This window comes from Ovis canadensis, chromosome 9 (assembly GCF_042477335.2).
Source record: "Ovis canadensis isolate MfBH-ARS-UI-01 breed Bighorn chromosome 9, ARS-UI_OviCan_v2, whole genome shotgun sequence".
Classification (NCBI taxonomy): Eukaryota; Metazoa; Chordata; class Mammalia; order Artiodactyla; family Bovidae; genus Ovis; species Ovis canadensis.
The window spans coordinates 97,772,978-97,782,773 of NC_091253.1; the positions used below are offsets into that span (position 1 = coordinate 97,772,978).

General features: G+C 40.3%; 1 pseudogene; it reads left to right on the forward strand.

The window, feature by feature from the left end:
• Positions 1-8,406: 8,406 nt before the first annotated feature.
• Positions 8,407-9,300, forward strand: LOC138446112 (craniofacial development protein 2-like; annotated as a pseudogene).
• The last annotated feature ends 496 nt before the right edge of the window (positions 9,301-9,796 follow it).

Here is a 9,796-nt window from a genome sequence, read left to right on the forward strand (position 1 = left end):
ATGTACATTTAACAACACAATGTGAGAAATCTGCATTCGATCCCTGGGTTGGGAAGATCCCCGGGAGACGGGAACGGCTACCCACTCCAGTGTTCTGGCCTAGAGAATTCCATAGACTAAGTCCGTGGGGTCGCAAAGAGTCAGACACGACTGAGCAACTTTCATTTCACTTTCAAAAACACATATATAACAGAGAACATGTTTATTTGAATACATGTATTTGTCTCTTGGTCTGAAAGGCAGATCATGTTAGGAAGTGAGCAAGTGATCTTTCTCACCATTTAACTCCTTTTGCCGTGCTTTTGCTTAGTGCTCCTTCCAAGGTGGCAGATGGAATATAGCATATAAGAGACATTGCCTCCAGTTCCCTCATGTTTTGTAGAGTATTTTGCAAGACTACATGGGATAAATGCTTGATGAAAGTGTGTGCGAAATCACTTTGCATTTCGCACGCGGCATTTGCAGTAGGGAAGGCTCAATGCCAATAAATTTTTTTAAACAATACTTTAAAAATATTTTGACAACAATTGGAAGGAAAACGATTACAGAAAATATTTACCCTGCCACTCCATACCACTGTAATACTTTCACCGTTTTATTGTTTCAGTGTAATTTTAAAGACCTTCCTGGTCCAAATTCATTTCTATGTTTAAATAGTACCCCATGTTTCCATAGTCTTCTCAACTCTCATATATTAATTGCTCAGAGATATTTTATTAAGTCAAAAGTGATTTACTTGCTCAATCAATCCTCTTTTGCTAGCTTATTTTCCTTCATCCCTTCCCTGCACCTGGTCAGGTACAAAAAGGAAAAACTTGTTGTTTACACCCTTTTTCTTCTTTTGAATACTTTAGGATGGATGTATTGGAATTAATAATGGGGGCATCAGGAGGTCAGCAATTTTAGCTTGATTTATTTCCTTCCATGTCTGCCTTCCATCCTTAGCGTTCCAATGTGTTTGTTCATATGTAGATTTTCTAGACTATTTTAGATCAAAGTGTGCCATATGTTTAAATAGAAATATTAACAGCAGTTCCCAGTAGCTGTTATATCTGAATACAAATTGGGAGTAAATCCCGTTGACTCAATTAGTATGTTTAGAAGAGTGAATACATCGAATAAGCTAGAGCAATGCCCCCACGCTCCACACCATAAGCTAGAGCAATGCCCCCACGCTCCACACCATAAGCTAGAGCAATGCCCCCACGCTCCACACCATAAGCTAGAGCAATGCCCCCACGCTCCACACCATAGTCAAGAGTATGCTTTGGAAGTAAACAAACAAGTCTTCAAATCCAGATGTGTCTGCCTGTGTGGTTTTTCCCTCTTCTTCACTGGGAGAAGAAAGAGTAAAATATATATCTCCTCTGGTTACTGATAGAATGAAACGAAATGAGGGGAAAAGTACTGTAGTCATTGCCTGACACAGAGAAGGGACTTAATAAATCTAAGAACTTTGTTCCTTAGCTAAAGATGATGAAAAGTCATCTGGGGTCCAGCAAATTCAGTACTAGTTGACTTCAGGGGCCATAAAATCCTTAGTTGCCCCTTGTTTTATGGACAAGTGTATTCTAATGTGAAGAATGACATTTCTGTGGTTGTCTCATCCTGTTACCAATTCCTGATTTACCTTTGTAGCAGAGATGAGACAAAGCATACAGTTATGAACTAACAGGTGTGGGTGTACGTTTGATCATATCGGTTCTTTATAGTTGACACTTATCTATGCTTTTGTAAACATGTGTGTATCTAAAATCCTATAAAACTATGTTCATTTTCCTGAGAAAGGGGAGCATTATTTTATTGTTCAAAATAAAAGGAGAACTCCAAATATGTACAGTCCTAGTTTGACAAAAGCAACCAGAAATATTTTTTCAGTTTGAATAGTATTCTGCATTTAGACTGAAGAATGCTAACTGGTAGGCTATTTGAATGTGGAAGAGCACAGACTGACTTTAAGGTAAGGCCACAATTATGGTCCAAGGGGTAGCAAAGAGTCTGACACAACTGAGAGACTTTCACTTTCCCTTTTTGCATGATTTACTTATGAAAAGAGCACATCCATTTCTCTGTTACCTGTAGGCAGAGAGACAGGTCTATGCAGAAAGAGAAAAGCAGTAAAGACCAATGATATAAGACATCAAACAAATGGAATCATTTGTATTTAGTCATAGTTTTTCATAACCTCAAATTAACTCATTAGGAACGAGTCTCTCCTTGAGGAAACACTGGCATCCCTTCACCAGTCATTTTTCTGATGGTTTAAAGGAAAGACTAAACTTTACAACATTATGGACAGTTTCAGAGACCATTTATTCTTGTTTTGCATGAAAATCATTATTTTAAAAAGTTTAAATGTTTATTAAATTAATAGTGGGCTCCTAACACCCAGCTGCAATGGCACCCCACTCCAGTACTCTTGCCTGGAAAATCCCATGGATGGAGGAGCCTGGCAGGGTGCAGTCCATGAGGTCACTAAGAGTCGGATACGACTGGGTGACTTCACTTTCGCTTTTCACTTTCATGCATTGGAGAAGGAAATGGCAGTCAGCTCCAGTACTCTTGCCTGGAGAATCCCAGGGACGAGGAAGCCTGGTGGGCTGCCGTCTATGGGGTCGCACAGAGTCGGACACGACTGAAGCGATGCAGCAGCAGCAGCAGCAACACCCAGATGCAGTTTGCTGATAGCCACAAAGACAGCTGTTCTAAATATTCTATGCTGCCTTACCACTGCTTGGCATTTATACTTGTCTCATTTGTTCACCATCGCTTTTGTATTTCTCGCCATGTCACTGCACTGAGAGTGTTTAAAAGGAGAGAAAAATCCCATAAACAGGTCCTATTATATAAGAGAATGGAAAGTGTGAACCACCAAATAAGCAGCAGCAACCTCAACATTCAGTCACACCAAGAGTCTCTGCTGTGAAACCCACAGAATTAACCAGAGGCTAAGCTGTAAAGAGGCCACCTGACCTGCCTTCTGAGAAATTTGTATGCAGGTCAGGAAGCAACAGTTAGAATTCGACATGGAACAACAGACTGGTTTCAAATTGGAAAAGGAGTACGTTAAGGCTGTATATTGTCACCCTGCTTATTTAACTTATACGCAGAGTACATCATGAGAAACACTGGGCTAGAGGAAGCACAGCTGGAATCAAGATTGCTGGGAGAAATATCAATAACCTCAGATATGCAGATGACACCACCCTTATGGCAGAAAGTGAAGAGGAGCTAAAAAGCCTCTTGATGAAAGTGAAAGAGGAGAGTGAAAAAAGTTGGCTTAGAGCTCAACATTCAGAAAATGAAGATCATGGCATCTGGTCCCATCACTTCATGAGAAATAGATGGGGAAACGGTGACAGACTTTATTTTGGGGGGCTCCAAAATCCCTGCAGATGTTTATTGCAGCCATGACTCCGGGAGTTGGTGATGGACAGGGAGGCCTGGCATGCTGCAGTCCCTGGGGTCGCAAAGAGTCAGACATGACTGAGTGACTGAACTGAACTGAACTAAAGCTGCACAATCTGTCAGTCATTGAGATGTCCAGTTCTCTCCATTTTATGAGATGAAGCTAGAGTTTAGGTGCATTGCTATACATTTTGTTCAGGCAAAGTATCCTTAACTTACACACACCTGACTTTTCCTTTGGACAACTGGGGGCACCTGAAAAATTTCACAATCATAATAAAGTGAGCGTTTGGAAAAATGCAAAGAAACAAAATGTAGATGATGTGAAATTCAAATTTTGTAGTTTTCCTTAACCCCAGAATTTTTTTTATTTTTAATTGAACATTCAAGAATCTCTGTTCACCCTAACTGGATGAAAGTAAGAAAAGGATATTTACTTCTACCTTAATCTAAACAGAAATCTTGGAATTCTTAACACATTTAAAGTCAATTTGTCTCTATAGATGAGTCTAAAAGATTATCTATACAGGAGGTTAAAAGAATACCTTATGGGATTTGCAGTCACTTGTTTGAGGATGTCCTTTAGCCCCTCTCTTTTGAAGCCTTTTGACTATCACTGTGACCAAAGTAAGAAGAGCATATCCGAGGAGCCTAGAAAACAATATGGAAACAATTCATGCATCAGCTCTAACTGAAAAATAGTTGCGCCCTATAAAGTAAACAAGTTTCAGTGAAAGCAATAAACCTTTCAAATCCTTAAATTAAATTATATCCTCTCATCATGGAGACTGTTCCTCTAGGTCCCACTTGTACCTGATCTCTCAGCCCCAATCGTTCCGCCATCACTGGCACCGTTATGAACCAGAGTCATAGCGCAACCTCTGAAGCCACAATATGATCAGTTCTTCCCAGGGGGCTCAGCGGGTAAAGAATCCGCCTGCAATGTGGGAGACCTGGGTTCGATCCCTGGGTTGAGAAGATCCCCTGGAGAAGGGAAAGGCTACCCATTCCAGTATTCTGGCCTGGAGAATTCCATGGACTGTATAGTCCATGGGGTCACAAAGAATTGGACAGGATTGAGAGATTTCAGTAGTCATGTATGGATGTGAGAGTTGGACTGTGAAGAAGGCTGAGCGCCGAAGAATTGATGCTTTTGAACTGTGGTGTTGGAGAAGACTCTTGAGAGTACCTTGGACTGCAAGGAGATTCAACCAGTCCATTCTAAAGGAGATCAGCCCTGGGATTTCTTTGGAAGGGATGATGCTAAAGCTGAAACTCCAGTACTTGGCCACCTCATGAGAAGAGTTGACTCACTGGAAAAGACTGATGCTGGGAGGGATTGGGGGCAGGAGGAGAAGGGGACGACGGAGGATGAGATGGCTGGATGGCATCACTGACTCAATGGACGTGAGTCTGAGTGAACTCCGGGAGTTGGTGATGGACAGGGAGACCTGGCGTGCTTTGATCCACGGGGTCGCAAAGAGTCGGACATGACTGAGCGACTGAACTGAACTGAGAGATTTTCACTTTCACCCACCCCTACCAGCCCACTCAAAATGAGAGGCACTGTTTATTTTCTAATATCATCCTGCTTGAAGTCTTAAAATAAATTAATGATTCCACTCCTACACATTTTTTAAATTAAAGTATTGATTTTAATTGGAGGCTAGTTACTTTACAATATTGTAGTGGTCTTCCCATACATTGACATGAATCCGCCACGAGTGTACATATGTCCCCCATCCTGAACCCCCTCCCCCCTCCCTCCCCATCCCATTCCTCAGGGTCATCCCAGTGCACCAGCCCTGAGCACCCTGTCTCATGCATCAAACCTGGACTGGCGATCTATTTCACACATGGTAACATACATGTTTCAATGCTATTTCCTCAAATCATCCCATCCTCGCCTTCTCCCACAGAGTCCATCTGTGTCTCTTTTGCTGTCTCTCATATAAGGTCATTGTTACCACCTTTCTAAATTACATATATATGCGTTAATATACTGTATTGCTATTTTCTTTCTGACTTACTTCATTCTGTATTATAGGCTCCAGTTTCATCCACCTCATTAGAACTGACTCAAATGCATTCTTTTTAATAGCTGAGTAATATTCCATTGTGTAAATGTACCACAGCTTTCTTATCCATTCACCTGCTGATGGACATCTAGGTTGCTTCCATGTCCTGGCTATTGTAAACAGTGCTGTGATGAACATTGGAGTACATGTGTCTCTTTCAATTCTGGTTTGTTTGGTGTGTATGCCCAGAAGTGGGATTGCTGGGTCTTATGGGAGTTCTAGTTCCAGTTTTTTAAGGAATCTCCACACTGTTCTCCATAGTGGCTGTATTAGTTTGCATTCCCACCAACAGTGTGAGAAGGTTCCCTTTTCTCTGCACCCTCTCCAGCATTTATTGTTTGTAGACTTTTTAATAGCAGCCATTCTGACTGGCGTGAGATGATACCTCATTGTGGTTTTAATTTGCATTTGCCTGATAATGAGTGATGTTGAACATCTTTTCATGGATGCTCTTTGGAGAAATGTTTGTTTAGTTTTGGCCCATTTTTTGATTGGGTCATTTGTGTTTCTGGTATTGAGCTGCATGAGCTGCTTGTATATTTTAGAGATTAATTCTTTGTCAATTGCTTCATTTGCTATTATTTTCTCCCATTCTGAAGGCTTTGCACCTACACATTTTTTAACTCCTTTGTTGCATACCATGATACCTAGCCGACTCCCAGACCATACTTCCGGAGTCTACATTATTTTAGAGCACTTAGCATTATTTTAGTACTTAAGCATTATTTTAGAGCACTACATTATTTAGAGCCAACTAAAGTACTCTTTAGTTTGCAAAATTACTAATTTATCATGTCATGTTAATGAACTGTCCCAAAGCAGCTTTCCAAAGAGGAAAATATGCTTCCACAGAGTGGATGATGCACTGAACAGAACCTATTTAATATTCACTCACTGAAGAATTTGAAAACATTAATCAGCCGCATGATGATCTGGGTTTTTATATTTTAAACCTCAGAGCATCTGGGAAGTAGCCACTATTTAATCATTTCTCAAGAGGCAGCCTGCTCTTGTGAAAAATGCCAGAACCAGAGAAAGAAAACAGGGTTTAAGTTGTAGCCAACACCAATTGATTGGTAATGGCTTCCTGAAATGCTGGGTAGAAAGGGATTCTGGGATGACACGGAAGCAAGGATAAAAAGAGTACTGAAATTGATTAGCTACGTCTGTCGTGCACTCAGGAAAAGGCCCTAGCAGTCCCTGTGGCAGCGATAAGCAGCCCCTGCATGGACTGTGGTGATAAAAAGCCCTAGCTTTCAAGCCATGGTGCCCTCATTTTAGAGTTCTAGAACTTGTGCTACTTACTAAATTTTCGGTTTTAGTTTTGTCAATCTTAAAAATAAAATTGACAAATTATAAAAGCAAAATTGAGTTAATTTGAGAATGGCAGAGCAACTGCAATCCAGGACAAGCAAGCTATGGAAAACCACAGGCAGATCCTGCAAAAGAAAGGTCAAATATATTAGGTCTCAGAAGGAAGTTTGGGAGAAATGCTGTGAGCAAAAGTTTTTGGAAAATAAGTATTCAACGATGTGGCAGTTTTTCATTGGCTTGTAAGGGTTCATTCGAGCATTATGGCTAGGATAGGGAGAGATCTCCCTAGTTTCCCTATTTTCTTTTTTTTCTTAAAACAGGAGATATAATTTCCAGGAGAAAAAATGTCCTCCCTTGTCAGAATAATTCTTATCTTATTTCTTCCTGCTGGTGAAGTTGGCTGCAAGAAGTTACCTGCTGAGAGCTTCCCTTTCAGGGTTCCTGGACTCCATTTTCAGTTTCCTTGTCAGTAAGAAAGGGAAAGCTAATTTTACTCTGAAAAGCAGAGAAGAAGTGTGTAAAAAGAGCTTCAGCTTATTTTTAAAGAAGCGTTTATTGATGATTTGAGTTTTATTTTGAGGAGGTTCTTGAAACACAAAAGCTTTTTGCCCATCACTCTTGATATGGAACAAAGTTCTTTTTAATAATTAGGTACATGCACACAACTAAATTATTATCACTTTAAAATATTTTAAGCACACAAAATCTGCCTAAAACTCTGTGGATAAACATATTTCATTATAATGTCCCTATTATTTCAATTAGACCAAGAACTTAATTTAGCTGCCATTTGATTTATAAAGTGTGGAAAGCTTTTAAGATCATTTGATTAAACATGAATGCATCCTTTTTACTAATATTTGTTACTATATGTAATACCATAAGTATACTGCTAAATGTGTGCCTAGAATATTATGAAATGAAATAACAATGAACATTTTTGGACATATCCATTATTCTGCATTATGATGAGTAGTAATTTATGATTGTTCTCATTTAAATATTTTCATTATTTTGAGATACAATTTCAGCAGTGTTCAGAATTAAAAATCAGTTCTTCACTTCAGATTTTAAAATGACCAAATTAATTATTTAGTGGATGTAATTTTGCTTACATAGGTTACCAAGGCATTAGAACTACTGCAATCCAGTGGTTCCCTTGTTTAATTACTTTAACATTCCTAACGGCACAGGAGGGCCTAGAGGAGCCATCCCACATTGAAGGTCAGGAACAGCGGTGGTAAGGAGATACCCCTTGTCCAAGGTAAAGAACAGCAGCTGTGCTTTGCTGGAGCAGCCATGAAGAGATACCCCATGCCAAAGTAAGAGAAACCCAAGTAAGATAGTAAGTGTTGCAAGAGGGCATCAGAGGGCAGACACACTGAAACCATACTCACAGAAAACTAGTCAATCTAATCACACTAGGACCACAGCCTTGTCTAACTCAATGAAACCAAGCCATGCCTGCAGGGCAACCCAAGATGGGCGGGTCATGGTGGAGAGGCCTGACAGAATGTGGTCCACTGGAGAAGGGAATGGCAAGCCACTTCAGTATTCTTGCCTTGAGAACCCCATGAACAGTATGAAAAGGCAAAATGATAGGACACCAAAAGAGGAACTCCCCAGGTCATTAGGTGCCCAATATGCTACTGGAGATCAGTGGAGAAATAACTCCAGAAAGAATGAAGGGATGGAGCCAAAGCAAAAACAATACCCATTTGTGGATGTGACTGGTGATAGAAGCAAGATCCGATGCTGTAAAGAGCAATATTGTATAGGAACCTGGAATGTCAGGTCCATGAATCAAGGCAAATTGGAAGTGGTCAAACAAGAGATGGCAAGGGTGAACGTCGACATGCTAGGAATCAGCGAACTAAAATGGTCTGGAATGGGTGAATTTAACTCAGATGACCTTTATATCTACTCCTGCAAGCAGGAATCCTTCAGAAGAAATGGAGTAGCTATCATGGTCAACAAAAGAGTCCGAAATGCAGTACTTGGATGCAGTCTCAAAAACGACAGAATGATCTCTGTTCGTCTCCAAGGCAAACCATTCAATATCAGAGTTATCCAAGTCTATGCCCCAACCAGTAACGCTGAAGAAACTGAAGTTGAACAGTTTTATGAAGGTCTACAAGATCTTTTAGAACTAACACCCAAAAAAGATGTCCTTTTCTTTATAGGGGACTGAAATGCAAAAGTAGGAAGTCAAGAAACACCTGGAGTAACAGGCAAATTTGGCCTTGGAATGCAGAATGAAGCAGGGCAAAGACTAACAGAGTTTTGCCAAGAAAATGCACTGGTCATAGCAAACACCCTCTTCCAACAACACAAGAGAAGACTCTACACATGGGCATCACCAGATGGTCAACACCGAAATCAGACTGATTATATTCTTTGCAGCCAAAGATGGAGAAGCTCTATACAGTCAACAAAAACAAGACCAGGAGCTGACTGTGGCTCAGATCATGAACTCCTTATTGCCAAATTCAGACTTAAATTGAAGAAAGTAGACCATTGAAGGTATGACCTAAATCAAATCCCTTATGATTATACAGTGGAAGTGAGAAATAGATTTAAGGGCCTAGATCTGATAGACAGAGTGCCTGATGAACTATGGAATGAGGTTGGAGACATTGTATAGGAGACAAGGATCAAGACCATCTCCGTGGAAAAGAAATGCAAAAAAAGCAAAATGGCTGTCTGGGGAGGCCTTACAAATAGCTGTGAAAAGAAGAGAGGCAAAAAGCAAAGGAGAAAAGGAAAGATATGAGCATCTGAATGCAGAGTTCCAAATAATAGCAAGAAGAGATAAGAAAGCCTTCTTCAGTGATCAATGCAAAGAAATAGAGGAAAACAACAGAATGGGAAAGACTAGAGATCTCTTCAAGAAAATTAGAGATACCAAGGGAACACCAGAGATGGGAATACCAGAACACCTGACCTGCCTCTTGAGTAATCTGTATGCAGGTCAGGAAGCAACAGTTAGAACTGGA